Raw genomic sequence first — 24,884 nt, 5'->3', positions numbered from 1 at the left:
AACTGATTTTTGTTTCTGAGTAAACCTCTGTTGAGTTCAGAGATATGGATGTTATCGAAACACACAGTGAAGTGTTGCTTAGGGGCAAAATGACAACGGCACAGGAGCTGCTTGATCTATATTCTAAACTTGTTAAGATTGTAAAAAAATGCAGCAGAAAGTGGAACAATACACTGGCTCGCGCATGATGAACAAAACACTTTTTTCAAAACAGAAAAGCGTTCTTTATGTGTAAAAGAAATAAAATGGATGCCTGGACTGTACACTCGTGCGTGCGTGCGTGAGTGCGTGCGTGAGTGCGTGCGTGCGCGCACGCACGCACTCACACACACACACACACACACACACACACGCACTCACACACTCACACATGAGACATGAAACAGTGAGCAAACACGTGCTCACTGCTTTACGGCATTTAAAGAAAGAGATTCTGCAACATAACAATCCCTTTGGCTTTCCAGCTGTTCAATTGGGCTTACTGACCAAAACGTGGAGGGAAACTTTGATGCATTAATCAATTAATGGTTTAATGAAAGTGTTTTTTTTTAATTTTGCATGTAGTGAAATGCCAAACCGCAGGTAAATACATACTGTGGTCTTTGTAGATAATACATCACAGATTAAGGTATTTTACCTGATCTTTTGTAAAGTGAGATAACAAGATTTGTCAAGATCAAGTACAACCATAAATATATCCAGCAGAACATCTACAGCCAGATGTGTCTGCCGCCAAGTCATTTAACATCCTCTTAAAAGCATCCAATGAGACCAGCTCATTAAGTACCATGTCTTTTTGTGATTTTGCACAGGAAGCAGCAAACTGAAACACCTTTTTTCCAGGCTGTGTAGGTCATCTCCTTAAAATGTTATACGGTAACTACAATATTCTGCCCTGGTTAGGAAAGTGCAACAACCTGCTTTAGACCTGATATCATATTTAAAAAGTGAATACAAAGTTCAGTGCTAATGATGATGTTCGGCTTCAAGGAAAGGCATTAAGGCAGCTTCACTTTTGGTCGAATCCTCCTAAATTTTCTTTGGAATTTATCTCAAGTTTTGAGTATCCTTACAGAGCAAGTAACTCTTATCTAAGGGAAATGTAAAAGGTTCAGGTATTCTCAAATTGATATCAGCACTTATTTCACGTCTTTTTCTCTTTTTCAATAATAACTTTCTTAATCAAATATTTGCTAACTTGGAGTCATCAAAACTATTCTATAATGTGTCAGACCTGAATACAAACCTACACTGGCTTTATATGGACTGAGAGCTACTGTGACAGAGCAATGTGTTACTAGGCAGGGGAGAGTTTTTGCTTTTATATGTTCAACTTGCATTAATTATGTAGCTTTGATCATTTCTCAGGGGGGAAGACACGACATAGAATGAATGACATGGAAGTGGCGGACGTGAGTAGTTTGAAACATTCAAAATATCAATAAAAGAACGAAGAGGCACATACTGGCAAACAGAAACCATAATGAGGCAGTTTCAATAAGTAGATGGAGATCACACCAGTGGCATACAGTCTATGGTTGTGTGCCAGTCACAGGATATAAACGTCACCACCCCTTTCCTGCTTGTGAACGGTGAATTATTTAATGCATTCTCTCAAAGTTGGAGGGAGAAATGTGTTTGTTATGTTCACACCCATAGGGGGGGTTTTCTGGAGCTTTGTGTAAGTGTGCAAACACCAAGAATCATTCATGTGTCTACATTCAATCAGATAAAAAAAGACATTAAAAGCTATTATCATACTTGTAAATGGTAAATAGACTTGAGCTCATATAAGGCACTTTTCTAGTCTTCTGACAAATCAAATGTCACACTTACACATTCACACCCATTCACACACTGATGGCAGAGGTTGCTGTGTAGTCACATCCGTCAGAAGTAACTAATCCATTCATACACATTTATACGCCGCAGACGAAGCAGCGGGAGCCATTCTGGGTTACGTGTCTGTTATTTTTGGCTCACATCTTTCACAAACAGGTTAAGGATGTGTTTCCCTTCAGAAGGGTACCATGACGCATACTCAATACACCTAGACTTTCATTACGCAGACTGAACAAGGCCTGAAGTTGTAATTGGAGCTATTGGATGTCACAAAGCTGGTAATGAACTTTCTCTGTTAACTAAGGCTTCTGCTACAGACTCGCGTTCACAGGAAAGGGAGCATTTAGTGCGTAATTTGACCATTCTCTCATAATTAAAGGAACAATTACCGGCTGTCTGCCTCAGTCAGACTGATAAAATGAGAAAAGATTATAAATAGATTAAAGCTATTGCACTAGAAATGACATCAATGCTGCACTGAAGGAGAGGGATGCTACAGAAAATTACTTAACTCATAAATGTATTACTTTATTTTGAAATCAGTGCCTCTCATCCATCTGCAATGTGACAACAACACAGTACAGCCATAATCTTAAACAATGATACACACCATAAGGAACTGTAGGTTGGATTACTTCGTGAAAAATACATAGAATTAACTTCAACATTTGGCCAAATCAAAGTCAAAATGTATGTAGGCTATTGATTTGATTTAATTTGTGATAAATAACTTAAGACAAGTTGTCTGTGATCTTGCTGTGTCAAACAGAATTGGATTTTAGCACCAAACATAAAAAAGCAGCATATCTTAAGGTGCTGTGGCCTGTTGTTCTTTTACTGTGGGGATGATGTGCTGAAAATAAAATTGTGAATTTGAGCTTTTAGTTATAGACATCACTTTCTAATGCATAGATTCTGTGATGTAATGCTACAGTTTTTGTGGTTTCAACTGAACAGCTTCAGTGTAAAATAACAATTACAAGAGTCCCCCCCCCCCCCCCCCACCCCAGGTCTCAGGTTTGAAAATAATTAAGTTTATCTGAATATTTGATTTGATACTTGTTCTTTGTGAACATAAAAGCCATGATCTGGTTTTACAGTGATGTGTAAGCACTGCATATAACATACAACAAAATTGTGAAAAACGAAAGTTTCATTAATTTGGGGACCTTGAAAGTTGTACAGAGGATTTATGAAACTGTTCAGCCTGGATTCCTTTGACTGGTTTGGTCCTGGAGTGCAATTATCCTCCTATGTTATCTTTGAATCTCCAGTGAATCTTTTGTACAGGATCAAGCTCTCAGCCTGCTCTGAAAGCATGCTGATCTGCCCTTCCACAAAATGAACATGAGCAGCTGGTCAGACAATCTGCTGGATGACAAGACATGAAGTAGTTTAATTTAACGTTGTCAGGCCAAATGAGTCTGTATTTAACTGTTATGTGTCAGCGTAACACAAACAGGCTGTTCTTCATTCTTTACTTTTATAAACTTCAAGCCACATCAGATTCCCAATGATTTAAAATTGCACAATAAACATCAACTTTTTTCAGGCTCAGAAATGAACTCCTCCAGTTTTAATAGGGATTAGTGAATATTTTTGCATTCAGTTCTCAGCAACCAAACGAGGATTAACAAGCTGCTGACAAAATATTTGACTCTTATGCAGTGATTAAGTACGGTACACAATGTATTCTCAAAGGTCAATCTTTTGATACAGACTGAATCCTCAGCTTCTTGTAGTGATGACTCTGCATTGTGCCTGGTAAAAAAAAAAAAAAAAGGAAGAATCAATTAGAGAGACAGGGAAGTCTGCCAGGCCAAAGGAGTGAAACAAAACTCAGCAGGAATTTCTGTCTAAGGTCCAAAAATATATCTGCCTGATGTTGCCACCTGAGCAGCAACTCGGTGGTTGTAAACGGGAACACATGGTTAGTTTGGTGGATTCAGGGTGCAGCCAGGGACAGAAGGAGGTGGACGAGACTGCAGCAACACAAAGATTCTTTAACTGAATGGAGATACATGAGAGGATATGAAACTAGCATCTCATACTCCTCTTGCCAATATGCCCTCAAGCAAGGCAAAGTGTATTATAGTATAAAAACGTGCAGTGGGTTGCAAGCTAAAAGTCAAACTTCCTCTGCAGTTTCTTTTAAAGTCAAAACACAAGTTTAAATAAAGCACTAGTAAGGAAGCAAATACTAGAAGGCTAAGCAAAAGCCAAGAGACCCTTGATCTAACTAATCCTATTGGGTCATTAATTACACTAATTATAACTTCAATCAATAAAAGAGATACATGTGAGTACACAAACAAACACACACACACACACACACACACACACACACACACACACACACACACACACACACATTGAACACAATGAGGATGTTTTTCCCACACATAAACATTCAGAGAGGAATGAACACACACACACACACACACAAAAGGAAATAATCCTCACCATAAGAACAGAAAGGAGTGATCCTTTGGACCAACAGACATGCAATAGATGTGATATCTTTCACGGCATACAATTAATCAAAGTATACAAGTTTTAAAACACAAATTAGACATATAAACACTGTCAGGGGTTTGAGATGTATGGGTCCAGGAGAAAGGATCATTTATCAAGGTCTTAAAAAATCTTTGTAAGATAAGAGCACAAGGTCATGATGTTTAAAAACATGAAAAGTTGTTCTACTCTGACTTTATAAAAATATTTCCCTGCATACATTTTTCTCTTGAAGCTTGCGTTTCTGATTGTCATATGCAAAGTGGGCTCTTCCTGATTTACTCTATATACTGTTGGGAATTAAACCTAGCTTTGAGGGGTGCTGATTTACATTACATTTTCATTATGTGACTCAGTGTGGGAATGGAAAGAGAGCATTTAACCTTTCAATGTCATTTCCATGGTACGACATGAATCCATAAATGACAATTGTTGTTAACTATACGCATAGAAAGAACCCTCATAAGACATCACATGCTTTTGGGAATAGTTTGGTGCAAAGAATACATTATTACAGTGCTACTCCATGGGGACTTATGTGTATTCTAGTCTGTGAATATGAGAACAATACTGAGAGATACAATCAAACCATCTAACATAACCTCCCATTCAAGTGGTGAATGAATGCAGATTATAGTAGGGAAACAATATTGAGTCAATGTCTATCAGACAATGAGCCCAGTCTTCTAATTAATTATTTAGAAAGATCAGCATTTTTTTCATCTACTGAATCATGGCCACTACACTAGAGAATCATTGTTTCACACCAGCATCACATGAATGGATGGTAGAGCCAACAAGGAATGCTTCAATGCAGCACTGAGGCATTAAAATTCAGTAGGATTCTACAAATAAAGTTGCATTTGAAACCTACTCATATGTATTGGCAGCTAACCGCAACTCTTGTAACCCTCAACCCCTGTCTGCTACCAAAAAGGACATGCATTTTCAATGTGTAAGTCAAACACAATTAATAAAACCATGCTATGTCGTATTTCTTCTAATTATCGCATTCAGCTGCATAAAGCTGGGGAGCTCGTACAGAGATCCCTCTTATCTTACAGTCAGATGAAATCTAACTGAGTGAGTTAAAGCCTTTCATTCTGCATACAATAATCCAAGTGACTTTAGCAAAGCATAAAAGACTTGGTGTCACTTATTAGCCAGACAGCTGTGGCTCACTAGAGTCGGTTGTGTCTCAATCAGATGGTCGGGGGTTCGATCCCCTACATGTCCGATGTGTACTTGGAAAAACACTTAACCCCAAATTGCTCCCGCTGCTTCATCGGCAGAGTGTGAATGTTGAGGGATTAGTTACTTATGATGGTCACTTTAAATAGTAGCCTCTGACATCACTGTGTGAATGGGTAGGCGTGACCAGCGGTGTTAAAGCGCTTTGAGTAGTCAGAAGACTAAAAAAGCGTTATACACGCTCAAGTCCATTTTTTTATTGAAATTCAGTGGTGTCCATTCATGTCAAAACATACGTGAAGAAAAAGGCTAAACATGAGCATCTGTCAGATTTCTTTTCTATCTTTATTTTAAACTCATTAAGTTCTGCTTGCTACCAAAGTCATTATCTTTCTCCTTTGAGCTGTATAAACATATGGTGATAACACGCTCTTAAACATATGTTTGGCTCTGTTGGTATTATCACTGTCTCACTTGGACTAAAGCACAGGTGGTTGCATGACAGAGGACAGAGGCTCACATTCTGAAGCAGCTGCAGTTTATCATGCAAGTTGGTTTATACTCTGCACATAGAAAAACTGAAAAAGATAACACTCCATTTACAGAGCCTTAATAGCTCCAAACGCCTCATGCTAGTGTTCATATACTTCATAATTGATCTTGTGACTGTGTTTACTAAAGTTAAGGGAACCTCATTTCGTATTTAAAGGGTAGGCTGTTATGTTTAGCTGTTAATTACATCGGAGTCTGTCTAAATGATGTCCCGTGAGAACAGTAATGTTTTCCTATTTAAATAAAGAAGAACCTTATTTACAACTTAACCGTTTTACAGACCTGCTGACAGTGTTGTTGCTGAAGATCGTACACTCAAGAAGTTTAGTTAGGTTTGGTAAACATTAAAGGAGAATATACTCAGTTTGATATTCAGCCTTTGATCATCAGATTTAAATAAACTGGACACAGTGAAACATGACCCAGTTCATACACACCGACAAACATCCATATTCATAAACATTCACACACAAACTAGAACAAACAGATACAAAGACTATCAACTGAGTGGGACTCAGAAGTGGGAACATCAGCAGACACTGACGTTATAGTTTTATAGTCTTAATCACTGTTTTATTGTGCTCATGAATGGCCCTCAACAAAGATTAAATAACGTGAACTATCTTCCTTGGGATAGATTCCAATAATCATAGAGAACTGATGGTTGCTAGGGCTAAATAGAGGATCCATAAATCAGAGTTGAGTACAAAGACACAGAGAGACAGAGAAAGTTTTTTTCTTGGTTTTTCATGAAGGAAACAGCAGCTGCAGCCTTCAAAAAGCAGAGGGTGGCACAGTTCAGACTCTTGCAGTGTTTTTTACACATAAAAGGAGAATATTTCTTTTGTTTACTGAGATCACTTTTTTGACAGCATACATATTGAACACAGGGTTTGCTGAAAAATTTATTTATTGTTTGTTTGCTTGTTCAATGTGTCAATCAAAGATTAGACAGGATTTTTGATAATATTATTTGTGTTTTGTATATATTATCTTTGTGTAAACTGATATTGCATAATACAACAGAACAGGGTTAATGTGTGACATTTAGACTGCACCTCCAATCAAAGCAGCTAAACGCAGACCTTCTGTCCCCCCTGCTGTGTGATAACTAAATCCCTTCAGGGATCAACAGATGACTTCAGCTTCTTGATTCAATTGTAAGCTTAATAAAGGTTAATGAAACAAATCACATCTTAAATAAATTGTAACAACATGACCTTTGTAGAAATACAATAAGACTGAAATACATCTGTAGGTTGGGCAATCCAAACAACAACCCCAACATCAAGACACATCTCCGGCTTCATTAGCAACTCATTAACCACTGGAACAACTGCACGTTTTCTTTAGGTGAAACATCGATTAGTGATAAAGAACAAATGAAGGCAGCAAAAAGTAAAAGAAAAAGATCTCTCCTTCCATTCTTCACAATTCATCCTCCTTACTTCACTCTTATCAGTTTGCAGGAACAGCTGCAGCATCAGTACAGCATGTGAGCTATGAATTAGTTCATGTAGACCAAACTCAGTAAACCCTGCTGGATCACTCCATCCTGCATTATTCACAATACAGCCCCGCTGCTCGCTCGGCCATGCACGGCACTGCTGCACCCTGGCTCTGTCCAGCAACAGAATATTCTGTATTGCAAGCTGTCCTCCTAAAAGTCTCTCCACCCTTCTCTGTTGTCGTTTCTTTTACTTGAACCCCTAGCTCATTAGCTCCCTCTCTTTAAAAAGAGTTGTGTGTAAAGTAGGTGACAAGAAGACAAAAAAATAGCCTCATTATTATCACAGATACTGATCTAGAAATGTTTCACAGGTTTTTAAGACAGGACCGGATGAAATGGGAAGATGTGTGGGATCATCTTGAGTGCTGTAGGTTAATGTTTTAAAGTGAAGATGTATGCATATTTTATTCATCTCAACCAATCCCATGCAGGAAAGTATTCTTACTTGACTGCCAATCATTTAACATTATACTGCTGTGTTTCTTGAAAAAATATGTTAACTTGGTGTCTGCAAAACGACATTGACTTCTTTCAACAGTTATAGCTTATAATTTAGTTTGTAAATGTTTATATTTTTTAGTAATCAAGTTCTAGTCTTAATAGTACAGCACATATACATTCAAAGAACTAAAGCTTTCCCCTCTTCACACGCACTGATCTTCAAGTTATACAAATTGAAGGACTTTTTTTTTACCTCTGTCCTAGTTTTAGTTATTATTACAGGCTGCAGTCATCCATTTCACTGTCTACATGGAGTCATTTTCTAATTATGCCAGGCAATATCATCATTGGGTTTTCAAAATGCTAAATGGATTCACTTTTTATAGCACAGAGTGTTGTCTAAAAGCACTTCTAGATGATATGTCACATCCACCCTGCTGGACTCACATATTGATGGCAGAATCTGCCACAAAAAGTACCAATATAACCATCACTACTAATCCCATTCACATGCATTCACACACTGATGGAAATGGCACCAGGAGCAATTTGGGGTTCAGTGTCTAGCCCAAGAACACTTCAACATGTAGACTTCTAAGCTTTAATCAAATCTGCCAATCTACCACTGAGTCTCTGATAACAAGTTTCCACAGCAGATGTTATTTCTCGTTGTTTAGTTCATTGAAAGTATTCATCACCTCATTGTTAAAGTTCATTATTTCAACTGTTAACATTGTGCAGACTGCACCTGCTGCTTCACAGAGGGAGCAAGTCAAGGGTAAATAACAGGCAGGGTAGTTAATATTAGTTCAGTGTGTAATGTGTAACGTTTATGTGAACATGGTGCACCAGGTATGTATTGTTTACCAGGTGGTTGTGTTTGTTATTTCCCAAGGAGTAAAATGCTATTAATTAGACTAGAGTTCAGAAGTGCCTGCTTATGTAGAAGCACTGATTGTGCTGGCTGGCTTTGCCTGACTGAACCCCAAATATTTTTTATTCCACAGGAAAAATCTGTTCATTAAAAATTGAATAGCTACTGGGTCCCGGTTGACCTCTTTGCTTCTTGAGTTCCTTTCTGAAAATTAGGAGCAATTTCTAAATTACACTCAAATAGCAGCAGTACTGCACTTTAGCATATGCTGATCACAAAGGAAACAGAAAGAAAAAAGGGAAGAAATGAGAGGATGAGGATAATTACAGGGGAACTATGGGAGAAAGGAAAGAGGTCATTCACAGAAGCTACTATACTATCAAAGTATAAGTAGTGTTGCCATGCAGATGTATGCAGCCCTAAATGCATGTTTCCTCAAAGGGACACGGCACACGCTGTATGGTCTCACGATATCATGCAGAACTGAGTATAAGGGGGGATGGAAGGACAGATAGTTGGATAAGGGTTTCCATAGCTTGCAGAAAATGAAAAATCCTCCCTAGGATAACAAATATATATTCTACATTTATTTTTCTAAACAGACAGGTGATGGGTTCACAAAACATGAGATTTTAATTACCTGCAACCTAAGTTTACATTATGAATCCCATTGTGCTTAGATTGAGGAGGAAATGAAAGCACTTTGTTAAGGTTGAGTAAACATTATAGACTGCAGTTGAATGTAATTAAATTCAATCACCAGGACTAATGCTTGTTTAATTTTACTAGAAGAGGACGATCTTTTCCTTTCCTTCACAAATTGCAGTGAGTCCTTAAACACAGCCAACATTGTTTAAGATTGCAATTGTGGTTTTTGTAGTAAAAAAACAAAATGTCTTAAACATTCAAAAAGATATTAGTAAATCTTTTGTGGTTTACCGTATACATTTTGTTTATGTCGTAATTTTTACATGAGTGAGTTTAGTGACATTCCTCTCAAAAAGCTTTAAACAATATAACATTTCTTAATATTCTGAATTTTAATTAGATTCTCTTTTTATCACCAAAAATAATTCTGGATATATATCTGATAATCATGTTATGCTCTGTCCTTTTTCTTGTTTTATTTATATTTTATTACTTAATGAAGTGATGTTCTCACAACCTTTTGTACCTTTCAATGCTGATTTTGATGACTGTGTTGATTTAATATGGAGATGTGTTTGATATATCTCTCTTACTGTTTTCTGCTTAAGAGCATCAGAAACAAAACGTTGCAATACGATTCAGAAATTAATTAGTGTGTCAGTCTTATTGAAGAGGATGACTGACTGAGCTCTGTGGTTAATTCAGCTCACAACAAAAACCTCTAAATCGGCTAAAACTTAAGGAGCCCTAACTTGAAAACATGCAAAGCACCTACAACAAGCAGCAAGCTGAGCTAATGTCTGCAGCTAGGCCTCTTGGACCTATCATGTTCACCCAAGTCTCAGAGAAACTCTGACATTTTATGTGAAATTGCTTGATTGAGTGCAGCTCTGCCATTTTTGATGGTATGTAATTGGGTTAAGAGTTTACAAGTTTACAAAGATTCCAGAGAATCTGAAAGCAGCCACTAAAGTGAAACCAAGAAAGTTGAAACATGAACTTTATGCTTCCCAATTATAAGGATGACTTTGTAGAATGATTTAATCAACCTTATTTTTGCTCCAACCATCCCTTTTCTCATGTCTGTAACCATTGTTAGAATTGAGTTTCCACATTAGCATGGTTCAGTTCACTAATGGTAGCTGACTAACCAAAGTTCTTTTATACCACATGTCACACCTACACATTCATACCCATTCACACACTGATGGCAGAGGTTGCAACGTGACCATCAGAAAACTAACTGCATTCATACACACCCATATGCAGCCAACGAAGAAGTGGGAGCAATTCAGGGTGAAGTGTCTTGCCCAAGGACACATCGGACATGTTGCTGCAGGGATCAAACCATCAACCTTCTGGTTGAGAGATGACCAACTCAACTGAGCCATAGCCGTCCAATGCTTTCCTTTATTTGGTAGCTTTTGATGTTTTCAAGAAACAGATGTGAAAAAGAGGAGAAGGAAAACAAATCATTTTTGTATTAAAGAATTACTGTAGGTGAAGGAGGTTGTCTCAAAGAGTTGGATTGAATATCTGCCCTCTGTTTTTTACTCACAGCATCTCATACACCTTCACTCATCACACCTTGTCTTTGTTCAATCAGTCTTTAACATTAAACATCACACATTTACACACACACAGTTCTATACTTTCTTCAACCGCCCTTTAATTCATCTATACTTGAGACTAACTCTTATCAATCAGGAAAAGGCATTGTTAAAATGTGTATGTTCCCAGTCTATATGGGTACTCATGTTTTGTTCACAAAGGGAGATGTTTGTGCATCAGTGTGTGTGAGAGAGAGAGAGAGAGATAGGGACAATTAACAAAAAGACCGACCATCTGGAGAACTGATATTATAAAAACGTCCCAGATCATAGGCTGAAAAGATCCTTTATAATAAATAAATTCTTAACATCATAAAATCCACACTTAATGAATCTTCAAAACATAAAAAGGTATCAACATACTCCTATATTATTCAAACCAGTTTTTTAAACTACAATTTTCACATCCAAAATGTAACTTTTAAACACAGAAACAAAACCTCCAGTGAGTCAAACCCCACACATACTGGGTAAAATCAACTGACAAAGCATGTTGTACTTGCACTTGCAGCTTGTGCAGTCAGGCATATCTCCATGGAAACAGAAGTCAATTATGGCCTTTGAATGGATACAAACACACAGGAGTCCCTCCTCCCTGTAAAACTGCCACACATGCAGGTATAACAAAGTAAGAGCACTATTGCTGCATGTATACATTAAAGGTAAGCTGACCATAGACTGTAAATTATAATGGACGAAGCCTGAGTGATGTCACCCATTGGCTTCTGAAGGGCTATTTTGGAAGCCCATACATGGCGGTAGCCATATTGGTAATGCAACTCAGCCGCTTGCAGTCAGATTTGTCATGCCCCTTATCAGGCATAACTCGTATTCCTCATAAAATGAGAATGGGTGGGTTATTAAAAAGAAATTCACCACAGTATGTACCGATTAAGATATTAACTAATCAGACCAAAATAGTTTTTAGTAAAAGGCTGTAAAGACATTAGTTTCTACTGTCACAATAGTCATTTAAATATTTCTAGCTTTTGGAGCCACTCTTAAGTGGACACTGCAGTTTTTGAACTTACCCATTGTCTTAATTTTTCAACACGGGAGTTTGCCACCCGTTTCAGACACCAGCATTGCATTTGCACAGTGTACTCCTCATGTCCGGAAGAATTTCTTGTGTAACCCGGGGAAAGTTGAGGTCATGGGGCGGCTGTGGCTCAGTTGGTAGAGTCGGTTGTCTCTTCGGCCCCCAGCTCCAGCAGCTATGTGGCTGATGTGTCCTTGGGCAAGACACTAAACCCCGAGTTGCTCCCGCTGCTTCGTTGTCGTCGTATGAATGTGTAGGATTGGGATTAGATAGTTCTGATGGTCACTATACATAGAAACCTCTGTCCTCAGTGTGTGATTGGGTGTGAATGGGTAGGTGTGACCTGCAGTGTAAAAGGGCTTTGACTATTCAAGCTTAAGTCCCTTTACCATTTACCATGGAGTCTGATTGGTTCATGTTCAAAGCCTCCTGTGGCTGTATTCTTGGCACAAAGTCAGAAAGTTCCCAGTGAATGTTGACCTATGCCAGGGATTGTGCCTGATTTGTGATTTTCATGGAAAGGACCTCAAGACGCAGCCAGAAGTAGAAGGGTTTCCAGTTTGGGGGCCTCAAAATTTCATCTCTGCTTTGCATATTATGATGTTTTGTTTGCTTCCCCAGGCTGGGACCTCCAGCAGGAATTGTGGTGGTTTGCAGCCAAGGGCGAAACGGCTGGGATAAGGGTCAGCACCTCCAAGTCTGAGGCAATGGTTATCTGCAGGGAAAAGGTGGATTGCTCCCTCCAGGTGGAGAGAGAGTCTTTGACGCAAGTGAAGGAGTTTAAATATCTTTGGGTCTTGTCTCATGAGTTAGGGTAAGATGGACCTTGAGCTTGACAGGCAGATTTGTGCAATGTCGGCTGTAATGTGGGCATTTTTGTGGGGAAGAAGGAACTGAGCCTGAAGGCAACGATTTCTATCTACAGGTCCATCTTTGTTCCAACTCTCACCTATGGTTATGAGCTATGGATAGCAACAGAAAGAATAAAATCACGGATACAAGTGGCTGAAATTTCTTTCCTCCGGAGGGAGGCTAGGCTCAGCCTTAGAGATAGTGTGATGAGCTAGGAAACTCCTGGGGAGGAAAGGAGTAGAGCCGCTTCTCCTATTTATCGAAAGGAGCCAGTTGAGGTGGTTCTGGCATCTGATAAGGATGATATCACCATGGTCTGGCCTTGACCCTCAGAATCCCCAAGAAGGAGTTGGAAAAAGTTGCTGGGTCTGGCAGAAGACTAAATAGGATGGATGGATGGAAGTTTGTGGTGATAGAATATCTTTTAGGATGCAATAAGTTTCACACTCTCTTGTATGCTTGTAGAAAATACCTTAATCTTTGAGTTCTAGACTACAGTATGTTCCCGTTTATTGACTGCTTGTTCTTCACCACAGCCTACAACTTGTTTTACCTGCCTTCACCTTTCATGCTTTTTCACCTCACTGACAGGTGACCTATAGTAGAACTTAGCCTTAAATGTCTTACGCAGCAGATGATTGATTGCTTTAAAGGCCCTGTTTCTCACACAAATCACAAAGTGTGCTGGTATGTTTGCACGTGTGCTTGTGTGAGCCGAAAATAAAAACATAACCAGCACACTCGTTTACCAGATGAGGTACATGCAAAGAAATGTGTAGTAATATGTGCATTTTCAGTGCATGTGCATATAATGTCCCACCAAGACATCAGCCTCAGGGAACAATTTGTATGTTATTTTGATTATAGCATGGATCAAAGGCACTGAGCTCAGCATACAGCACAGTGACAACTATTCTTCACAGCATTTACTATACCACCAGAGTCTTTGGTGGAAGGAAAGGGGAGAAAAAGTGAGGAAAGAGGAAAATGATTTATGGAACGATAGAAATCAAGACACAGAGTGACTGAGAGGGTGTAATGGGGGGATGAAGAAAGAGGCAAACTGAATAAGGACAGCTGTAAGGGAAGGAAGTGAGTGTGTGCGTGTGTGTGTGTGAGTGTGTGTGTGTGTCATACTTCATACGGACACTGTGAGATGAGTAATTTACAGACACACATTGCACACACTACATACAAAATTATTCAGTACACATTCACAGCAGATTCAAAAATAGTCCAGTGTACCAAATCGCTGACTCTATGGATTTGCTCAAAGTTAGTCAAATAAGTAAGAGAACCAATTAACAGTAGCTTTGACAACTCTCTCCATCCTCCTTTAACTCTCTCTTAATTCCTGTGTATTCTGAAAGTTAGTTCTTGTAATTTCACCGAACCATTGTCAGCAACATGTCCAGCCTGTTTAATAACAATGCTGAGGATTAGCGCAATGGATGAGTAGTTGGCAGTAATTGTCTTCATTGTGCTGGATGTTATCATTCTGGCTGAAATATGTCATGAAATCAAAGCACAGCAATGCAATGTTTAATTAAATTGAAGTGCAGTCCCTGTGGAGAATTGCTGATCTCCTAGTATTTGATCTATTAAGGGATTAAACAAAGAAGTTAAGATCATTATTATTATCATTCCAGGATTTGTTCAGTTGAGAAGGTTTTGAAAAGAGAAGGTTTTGAATATATAAATATGAAGATTTTTCCTCCTCATTATATTAAGTGTCTTCAGACACTTGGTTTGAATCAACATTGAAGATGTAATCACCTAAATTATGAATTATGTAATCATGAACTAACAAGAGAAGGAAGCTTCACAAGAAGCAGCTGTGCAAATATCTTCTTTCTAAAGGTGCAATGCAGTGTATAAACAGTTTATTCCTGCCAATAAGACAGATGGATCATTTTCATCTTCATCTCTTCAAACCGATTCAAAGCACAACTTTATTTCCAACGTGATGATATTTTTGACATGGATGTTGCTGCTTGTGGTACCCTCATTGAATTTGTATGTATTTTAAATGATTATTATGAGTAAATTTCACATGTAGGCACACTACAATATTCAAATTATTTGCACAACAAAGTGTATACTATAACCCTCATTGGCTCATGAATAATATTCAGCATCTCCTCTTCATCATTTAGACTGTGACTCCGGAGCTGTAGAGAGAATCTTGACAGGAAACACAAGTGTGTCTTAGAAACAGCTCAGTGGAGACAGTAATTTTTTGCAGACAGCAGTTGGTTCACTTACAATATCGTCCCTCCCATATCTTAAATACCAAAAGATTTCATTTTTTGGTCTTCTGAAAGAGATTTGTTTTTGTGGCTGCCTTATTGCAAACATATTTTGTCTAACTCTAGTATCAGATTAGGAATCACATTTAAATTAACTATTATCCACAGATTGATGTACCATTGTTGGTAATAAGAGGACTATGTTTGCCAGGAGATGCAGGGTAACTTTAAATCTTGAACCTCCTCCCATCTGACAAGCAGAAAGACTCAGAGTGGATCTTTATAGATCTGGTTAAAGAGCTGTCAGGAGAGCTGACGTAAAGGAAACAGAGGGCCTAGGATGTCAGTTGTTATACAGACAGCAGCAGTCTGTCTGACAGGCCTGTAGATTCTGGCTGGCAGGAGGTAGAGTTGTAAAGCTGGAAACAAGGAGAGTGTTGTGCTGCTTGTTCAGCAGTTGCTCATTTTTTAAACAGTTTTCAGCCTGTGAGGTGTTAACATTTGGGGGTGGAAAAAGAGTAAAGTTTACTTTCTGCATCACAAGCATGAGAGAAGGAAAAGCAACCATGGCAATCCAGCTCAGTTTACATAAGCATATGTATTGTGTTTTAAAATATTGAAATAATCTGGCTTTAACAAGTATCTCAACAGAGAGGATCCAGAAGGCAGTCCAACCTGACTGGCTTTATTTACGAGCCCTTTGATCATTACTACAAAGTAAAAGGGAAATACTGTACCTGTCATGTTAAGTGCCAAACCTTCCCTTGAGAAACATGGCTGCATTGTTAACTTTTATTGATGATTTTCACACATGAACAGGAAGACAACAGACTGAGATCTAGTGATTATCAAGAAGTAATATAACTTAAATAAATATTGTTTGTGAGTTTTGCTTTCAGAGTTAATGAAACATTTGGCTGCTCTTGGCTCTGCTTGCAGGAAACAATACCACATGCAAAGTTTTGTTTTGTACTTTAAAAACAGAAAAGTAGACACTCAAAATTCTGGTAACAATGTACTTGTTTGAGCTAATTGCTAGAACGCCCTTTCGTTTACTCTGGCTGTGTTTCTGCGATGTAGTGTTAATTAGCAACTTCAGAAGGCTTTGGAGAGGAACTTGTGTTTTTGAGAGGACATATTATGTTCTTTGGAGGAAAGGTCTGCAATTTCAAAGGAACAACATGATGGTGAGTACCAGATAACTCTTTTAGGGTGAGATGAAAAATAATAATCACTGATTAACTTAAAGTTCACGCAATCAATTTCTGTTACTATGTCTCTTGCTCTCTCTCTCTCTCTCTTTCTCTCAGACTTAAGAGAGGGGTATTCAAACCATTGGTATAAGTCTGGATTTATGCTTTCTTTCATTTTTGGTTTTTAGAACTACTGAAATCACTCTCCACGCTCTGAAGCAAACCTAACAAGCCAGCCTCTTTCAATTAAAAAGCAAAAGAGAGCAAAGTGAAAAAATGACATTCAAACAGGTATCACCAAATTATTCTAAATTCTAACATTACAGAAAGCTCTGCAATGCTCTGCAATGCTAGTATGATCAAATAAGAGGAAAAGTCACAACAAGTCAAAAGACAAAATGGACAGTAATAACTTGAATGCAACAAGCTGAATGTGAGCTTAAGTCAATCGCCACAGAGTGAAATTCTTTATTCGGATAAGTAGAGGTATTAGTCTCATCAACTGCTGTCAGTATGAGTTAATGTTCCAGCTGTAGACCTATCAATATAATTGATAAGACAATCAGTTTCAGGACACCAAAGGGCTAGGCAGCAGTTCACAGATAAACTGACAGACAGCCAGAGACAGAGTTTGTTATACTGCTAACAGATCAACATAATAACCCTCTATATGGATGAACTGTGATCTTAGATTTGACAAACTCTTTCTTTCTCCCTTTTCTTCCTTGAATGATTCCTGCATCACACTGAGGGAGATGCATACCTGCTCGTCTCTCTCTATCATAGCACTGAACACAAGATGTTTGAGATGTTTAACTTTAACACCCAAGTTAAACATCTCAAAGCCTCAACATCCCTGATGTTTACAAATCCTATCTTTGCAAAAAGCCCAAACACATTACATATACAAACTGAAGGTCTGAGGTGTTTTACTTAAAAACATGTTAGGTATCGTGCAGATTTTAAAAAGTGTATTGAAATTTCTATGTCCCCCGAAAGCATCAACTTTGATTTATAAAGACGCTGAAATGAAGACCACTCGTGCTACAAATCATTTCTAATCAACTCTCTCCTCACCCTTTAAATGCCTTTCCACATTATTAGGCACAAAGAATGTCCTTCATTATTCATTTTTTATCTTAATCAACCACTGCATTAACATTTTCAAAACAAACTGCTTAAAGAATGTCTTCAGTAGAGAACCTATCAGGTCAGGTCTTTTGCAAATTGCAATACATCTTATATGATATACTTGTTTTACATCTGACACACGAAACACAGACTGAAGGACAGACTTGCAGAACACAAACATGCAATATCGACCGAAAACCCCCATTAACCCACTTCAAAGTTGCTGGAAACACAGATCCCAACTCACTTAGAGTCAAGGTGATTGAAGTCATCCCCATATTTATAAGAGAAGGAGACAGACTGTAACACATTCTCCAAAGAGAGACCTTCTGGATAGTAACCCTTAAAGCCTCAGCTTTCCCTGGTCTGAATGAAGACATAGACTTCTCCCCATGCCATTGATGCGAGCAATTTTGTTCCATATCTGATTTGTGTGTTTTTTATTGTGTGAGATTATGTAATCTGCTCAATTTAAATGAACAAGCATTTATTTTTACTTGTAAATTGGGAGCAATTCTTAGCCTGCATTCCCAAACACTTGTGCACATGTGACAATTAGTGTGTACAGTATATTGTTTAATGCATGTGTGAGTTTTAGAATCTCACAGGTTATGCATGGTCACAGATGGAGACACGTTCTTTATAGAAGCTGTGCATGCTGTAAAATGTATGTGTGTATGTCCTATGGTTTATCAAATAAGCTGATCCTGATACACAGCACATATGATTAGAATAATTGTTATAATTTTATATACCCTATCTTTTAATATATATACCCTATACCCTATCTTTATATATATATATATATATATATGTCTATATGTGTAAGTGCCTTGGATATCTTTTTGTGCCTACTCTTCAGAGGACTTTTTTCACTCAAGCGACAGACATATCAACTGTTTACATTGTTCCGTTCCACCCTCCCCAAAGAGCGTCTGTTTGCTGTTCAGCTTGATTGAGGACCCACGCAGCACACCTAACCTTGATTATTTAGAGATAATGTGTCGTTTAAGGCCGCTGACTATTTTTCAGGTATTTGGCAGGCAGGCAGGCACAATTCATTTCCTTAATTTTTCATTATTATCTTTCTGCTATTACCCCTTTTTCCCTTCAGTATAATTTGATAAACACACACACTAACAGGGTATCGTGCAAAGCTCCAGATGAGAAAAGTCTCAATTATGACTGTAACACTTAGATCTTGCACCTTACTGCAAACAGAACACCTTCACACCACCCCCATAGAGTGCAACAACGCACAGACACTGTTACAATCGTATGCTGTGCAAGCTCTCAGCAGTCTAAGCACAGGAGCTGAGCTGACACCAAATTAACAGTTCATGCAATCGCTCATGCAAAGTCTTGCCAAGTCCTCACAAGCATTTGAGGTTTGTTCTTTTTGGCAGCACATGCTGGAGTCATTACTGACATTCACTCATTTTTACACATAATGGTCCATAATAGATGATCAGTGAGAAAAACAAATTGTGCGTGTGTGCGTGCGTGCGTGCGTGCGTGTGTGTGTGTGTGTGTTTGTGGATAGATATACAAACTCATATGACCATTCAACCACACTCTGGCAACAAGGGGAAAATATTATAAGTACTATAATATTATAATATAGTATTATATTTCATTTAACAAAGTGGATGACACTGTCTATACCATAAGCCTTTCTATACCATAAGCCTACTTGCATATTATGTAAGTTGAGCGTGCTAAAATAGTGTGCAATTCATGGGTTCTCTCTTTTATGTGTTCTTACATGTCTGTATTTACAGTATGTGCACGTCACAGCATGTTCTGTCAATCATGTTATGATGAAGCAAAGTAGATTCATGGCATAATTTCATTGAACTTTGCCACAAGTTCACCTCTTCAAGGCTCCAACCTGATGGACAGATTGGTAATCTCCTCCTGCTATCAACTGATAGAATGCCGTTTTAAACACATGTAGAGTCTCATGAGTTATCAGTTCATGTTCCCAGTCTACTTAGTAAGATAGAGTGGTCAGCTGCTAATAAAAGCTATACAAGCACAGAGTACTGCAAGTCAACCCAGGTAACAATGTAAGTTTTCAAGAGACCTGACCAAACAGAAGAAGTAGCAACACATTCATGAGCCACCCAAAAGGACTTCTAAATATAAAAAATAAATAAAAAATAAGGCAACAGGTAAAAAGAATGCAGGAAATCGAATGTTCAAAAACCGCCACTTTGCCAATGTTTCATGAGAAGGGAAATCCATTCATCTGTCCATCCATCATGAGGGTTTTTATTTGTATAAGAAACATGTGTGGATGATGGGCTCATTGTAGGTCTCTGCAGAGGTAGAGCAGTTTTTCTATACAGGATTTTAATGCTTCAACATTTCTGTGGTTATTGCACTGACAACTACACACACAAATACAAAATGAATATTTATTATTAAATCTGACTCCTAATGTTTTGTTCTATAAATTAAACCTACCTCATGCTTATACATTCCTCTATTATCATCATTCCTCTCTTTCAGATATGCTTCATTCGCTTCCAATTCTTTCTCGGTCTTTATCTTTATTTTGAAAGGCAGCATGCACAGAAATATAAATCCAACAAAGACACGACATACAGATCACTGCCGCTCTTGTCTTTTCAAATGATGCCAAGCTAGGCACTCTGATTTATTCGGACCATGTTCTTGCAACACACAGCAATGCAGGGACGGGGACAGCTTGAGGTAATTGCACCCTGGTGGCACAATCTATACAAGTGCACACGGCATACAGTAGTCACACCACATCAGGGGGCCTGAATCCTTTCATGAGAGACATAAACCTACTCCTGCTCCCTCACTCTCACCAGTGTGTCTCCTTCCACCTGTCTGACTGATCGACTGATGCAAATGTTGCTTACCGAGTTTTTGAAGTAAAGAAAATCATTAACAATTGAATGAGCCCTCACCACAGCACATCAGAGTGACAACAGGAGACTTGATGTGTTTTTGTTACAGACTCAGAAAACAGCCTGGTGGACCTTTTGTTTCAGCTCTACTGTCAGAGTGAAATGCAAAGTGTGGGCACATCAATCCCCCATAATCCAGTATGTTATCATCACTGTATTTATACAGCAATGCATCTCCACCCCCACCCCTCCATGCATGCACAATTCCAACCTTCATGTATACTCTCCTACTCTTTTGTGGTTTGACTGATTAAAATTTAAATGATTCCCAACTCAGTCAAACTAACATCATGGCAGTGCAAAAAGGTATCAGGTAAGAAGTCAATAAGAAAACCTTAAAATGTATGTGCCCACACTTTGCATTTCACTCTGACAGTAAAGCTGAAACAAAACGTCCACAAGGCTCTTTTCTGAGTCTGTAACAAAAGCACATAAGAAAACCTTTAAAAGATCCATGGATGTAGCCCAAAACACAAGTTCTGTTGTTCTGTTGTTCTTTGTATAACTTTATCATGTCAAACAGTTAACAGTTTGACATCTGACATCTGTTCTTTGTAGAAATATCAAGCAGACAAACCCCTCATGTGTTTTTCGAATGAGTACCCTGACTGTAACATGCTGTATACATTGTGTGAAACTAAACACACACAGCTCCGCAGCTGAGAAGCAAAAACACTCTCACTTGTTATGCCGTCACCTACACTGCAGCGCTAGAGCAGATGGCGTGCACAACCCTTGGTTCACTTCCTGAAACAAAAAGAAACAGAGAGTGACAGAAAAAGAGAGAGGAGAAGGTAGAGACTGCCATACCATTCATCCCAAAGCATTACTGTCAGCACAGAACAATGCAGTACTGAGTGATTAGCACATACACAAACAGGTATCGTCTCTCTCTGTCTCTTTCAGTTTCCATCCCCTTCTTCCTCCCTCATCATCTTTTATTCCATTGTTCCTATGGAGCGGTGAGTAGAAATTCTAGCCCATCCTCATCTGTTGTCAGAATTCATTTTCAACATCATCTGCCTACTGAATGTTCATGTCACACTGACAGGAACACCATAATAGCAAATGGTTTGGCATCCTATAGGGGGTGATTTACTGCTCCAACTTATTCATTCATTTTCTAATGATTCAATAATGTAATCAACTCAATTTGTTTCAGGACTAAACAAACTTACAACAAAATCGGCAATGTGAACAAAAATTATAAATGATTGTTTTGTTTTTTTTAAATTTGGGGATAATGGGGGAAATGATCCAGGCAAAGTAAATGGAGAAGGGAGACGGACCTTACCTCTGGCACCATATATGGAAAGTTCAACCCTGATCTGAAGTATATGATATATTAAACACAGCATAACTATCAATAACACATACATTATAGATGCTAACTTGGAATATAAATGTCTTTGGAGGGGGGGAGGGGTACAGAGCGTCCCACTCATAATTTGTTTCTGGGAAAGCGTTGCTGCAGTTTAAAGCAGTGCCCATTCCTGAATTAAACAGTCTAAAACACACATTGTAGGAGCATTATTATTCTTCGCGTCTGGTAACCACCTGGTCAACAGCTCCCACAGATACAAGCATTTGTTGGTATTGAGTTCCCAGAAAGCCTCGGTAGCAAAAACACTAAGCAAAATTAGTGAGCAACTCTTCCGTTTTTATACTTCATCAGACATCTAACTCTTTGAATGTCACGCAAATGAATGACATGTTTTTAGTAACTGTCCTCACTGGTTTCCTAGCAGTGTCAGAATTCTTGGCGTCATGGCCGACAATGAGGCAGGCCGGTTCAATACTCTTAACAATCAAATCCCTTTAGAAGGTGTCATGCTCAGTTACACACACGTTTGTCAGTTGTCTTGCCATGGAGGATTTATATTCAAAAAGCTTCTGAGTTCCACCTCTTGAAGCTGGTGTCCTGAGCATTAAAAAAAAGAAGTGATGAGACGTCTGATGGGCTTAACATTTGCAAAGGGTCAGCAAGGCCATCAGCAGGTTCTCTCTGTTATGAGGACTCCTTGAGCTTCATAAATAGCAAAACAACTCAGACAAATTTGAGATCAAACATAGCAGATTTCTGGAAGCCTTTGGCTCAGACAGCTGAGTTAGTTTTGTTGCTCTATTGTTTGTCTTCTCAATGTCACCTAGCAGGTGAGTGTCTGTATGTTTCACTTTTGGAGCGGGCATGTTTACCTACTGCTCCAACAATTCTGGGCTTGTATTTCCAAAGCTGAGTGACGTGGCATCGGGCCTGTGCGCTGTTCACCTGTTTGCCAGCTCTCATTACTGGTCAAGCAGCATCACAGCCCACTTACGTTACACGTGTCTAGACTGCGCCAAGAGTCTGGACAGCATGTAATGTCAGTCTGGTCCGATTAACAGTCAAATATTAGCATTAAAAAGTGTAGCAAAATAAGATGAGAAAAAGCATGCCCTGTTTGAATCAAACAATGAAACACTACTACTAATGCAAAAGAAAGTAACATTGAAATAGTTGTTGACGGTAAAGTCAGAAAAATCAAGCAATATCGCAGCATTGTTTCATGTCTAATAAATGTTTTCTGGTTAAATTTATGAACTAGGTGAACATGCCTTCAAATAGGAGAATACATATAGCTGGAAGTTTGCCCTTTTCATTTGGGATGAAAGATGAATTTCCCTGCTTGTGTTGCTAAACGCTTATGCATCACTGAAATAATTTTAGCAACAAGCACCCTCATTAAATCTGCAGGACTTTTATTGGTTAACCTTGTGTTCAGTGCTTCAGTGCAAAAATGTACCTTTTTCTATAAAGAATTACAATGATCAAACTGGAGTGCTAAATACTTTTGCCTGCCTTGGTTTACCTTCAACTCTGATCTGTCACTACCACTTCTCTATGCACACACACACACACACACACACACACACACACACACACATACAGAGAGAAAGAGAGAGATCTAGTTTTACAGTGATCTGCAGAGCTTTAAAAGAAAGTAATTGTACCATATTTTACGTAATTCACAGCCTTGGGCTGGAGAGTCAAACATACAAGTCAGTTGAACAGCAGCACTGCTGAGGTCAAGTCCGACTCAGACACTCTGCCCACACTGCAGAGCTGTCTCACCAAGGCACACAGAGAGGGAGAGGGAGAGGGAGAGAGAGAGGGCGAGGGAGAGAGAGGGTGTGTGGGAGAGATGCAGAAGACTCTTCTTCCATTCATGGCATTATAAAGCATTAGAATTACAGCATTGGAGTATATTTTGAATTAGGCAGTTAATTGCTCTAAAGAGGTTTAAGGATTGTTTGAAACCAACAGCATATGTTGGAAAATGTACGGAATACAAAATAAGCTGCAGGGAAAAGAAAGAAGGAAAAGGGCCAAAGTGATGGACAGAAACGTCACAGCAGCTGTAGGAGCTGTCAGTAAACTCTCACCAGAGAGCATTTTTTACAACACTAGTCAGGATTGCTTGTGACATCCAGAGTGAACGAGATGTTTTTATATGATGATATAAAGTGCATGTCAGTGGAGATTGAGGATAAAAAAATTGAAAATTGAAGCAAAACTCACTGAAAGCATTCTGCAGCCTCGGAACAAGGTACTTCATTGGCTTGCATAAATGGCATGATGAAATTCCACAATATGACAGCAACAAAATGGCATTTCAAGAAAGAAAGAGGGAATTTGTGGCTTTCAACCCAGCAGCAGGTTATCATCAAGCTTTTAAGCGCTCTTCCTATTAGAATAGAAATACAGTATTGTTTAAATCTGGACACTTCTCTTCATCCAAGTTGAATAAGGGAATGCAATGAAGATGAAATCGATGTCAAGATATTAACAGAAACATCTTCACAGTTTGTATAATATGGAATTGCCAATATATTTCAAACTAAATAAAAATACTCAAATAGATGTTAAATTGAATGAGTGTGCAAAGCCGCGTTGTGCCTCATGATTAGACGAAACTTTTCCATGTACAAAAGAACATTTAGTTTAGTTGTATTTCTCATATTGTCATGAAGTCACTCTAAAAGGTACTTAACAACAATAGATTATTGCAAAGCCATCACCTTTGGGTGGGATATTTTACCATATGTATTCAGTTTAACACTCAAAGTGTAAAAGTTGTAGAACAAAGGGAAAAGCTGCACTCAAACTCACAAATGGTTGGAATAACTCAGTTGCGATAAAAAATTGAGCAGCATAATAAAAGAATGATGAAGCTGTTGAAGCTGAGGTGGAGTGGATGAGAAAAGAAATAAAGACAGAAACACGAGTATAGCATGGCACTACACGCCAAAACTACA

General features: G+C 38.5%; 1 protein-coding gene across 3 annotated transcripts in view; it reads right to left on the bottom strand.

Annotated features, from left to right (window-relative positions):
• kcnab1a (potassium voltage-gated channel subfamily A regulatory beta subunit 1a) overlaps positions 1–24,884 on the bottom strand; it is a 93,247-nt gene that overhangs the window by 40,587 nt on the left and 27,776 nt on the right. The window lies entirely within an intron of this gene.

Source organism: Labrus bergylta, chromosome 11 (assembly GCF_963930695.1).
Source record: "Labrus bergylta chromosome 11, fLabBer1.1, whole genome shotgun sequence".
Lineage (NCBI taxonomy): Eukaryota > Metazoa > Chordata > Actinopteri > Labriformes > Labridae > Labrus > Labrus bergylta.
The sequence above is the reverse complement of the archived record's forward strand: the minus strand, read 5'-3'. Positions and strand labels throughout refer to the sequence as shown.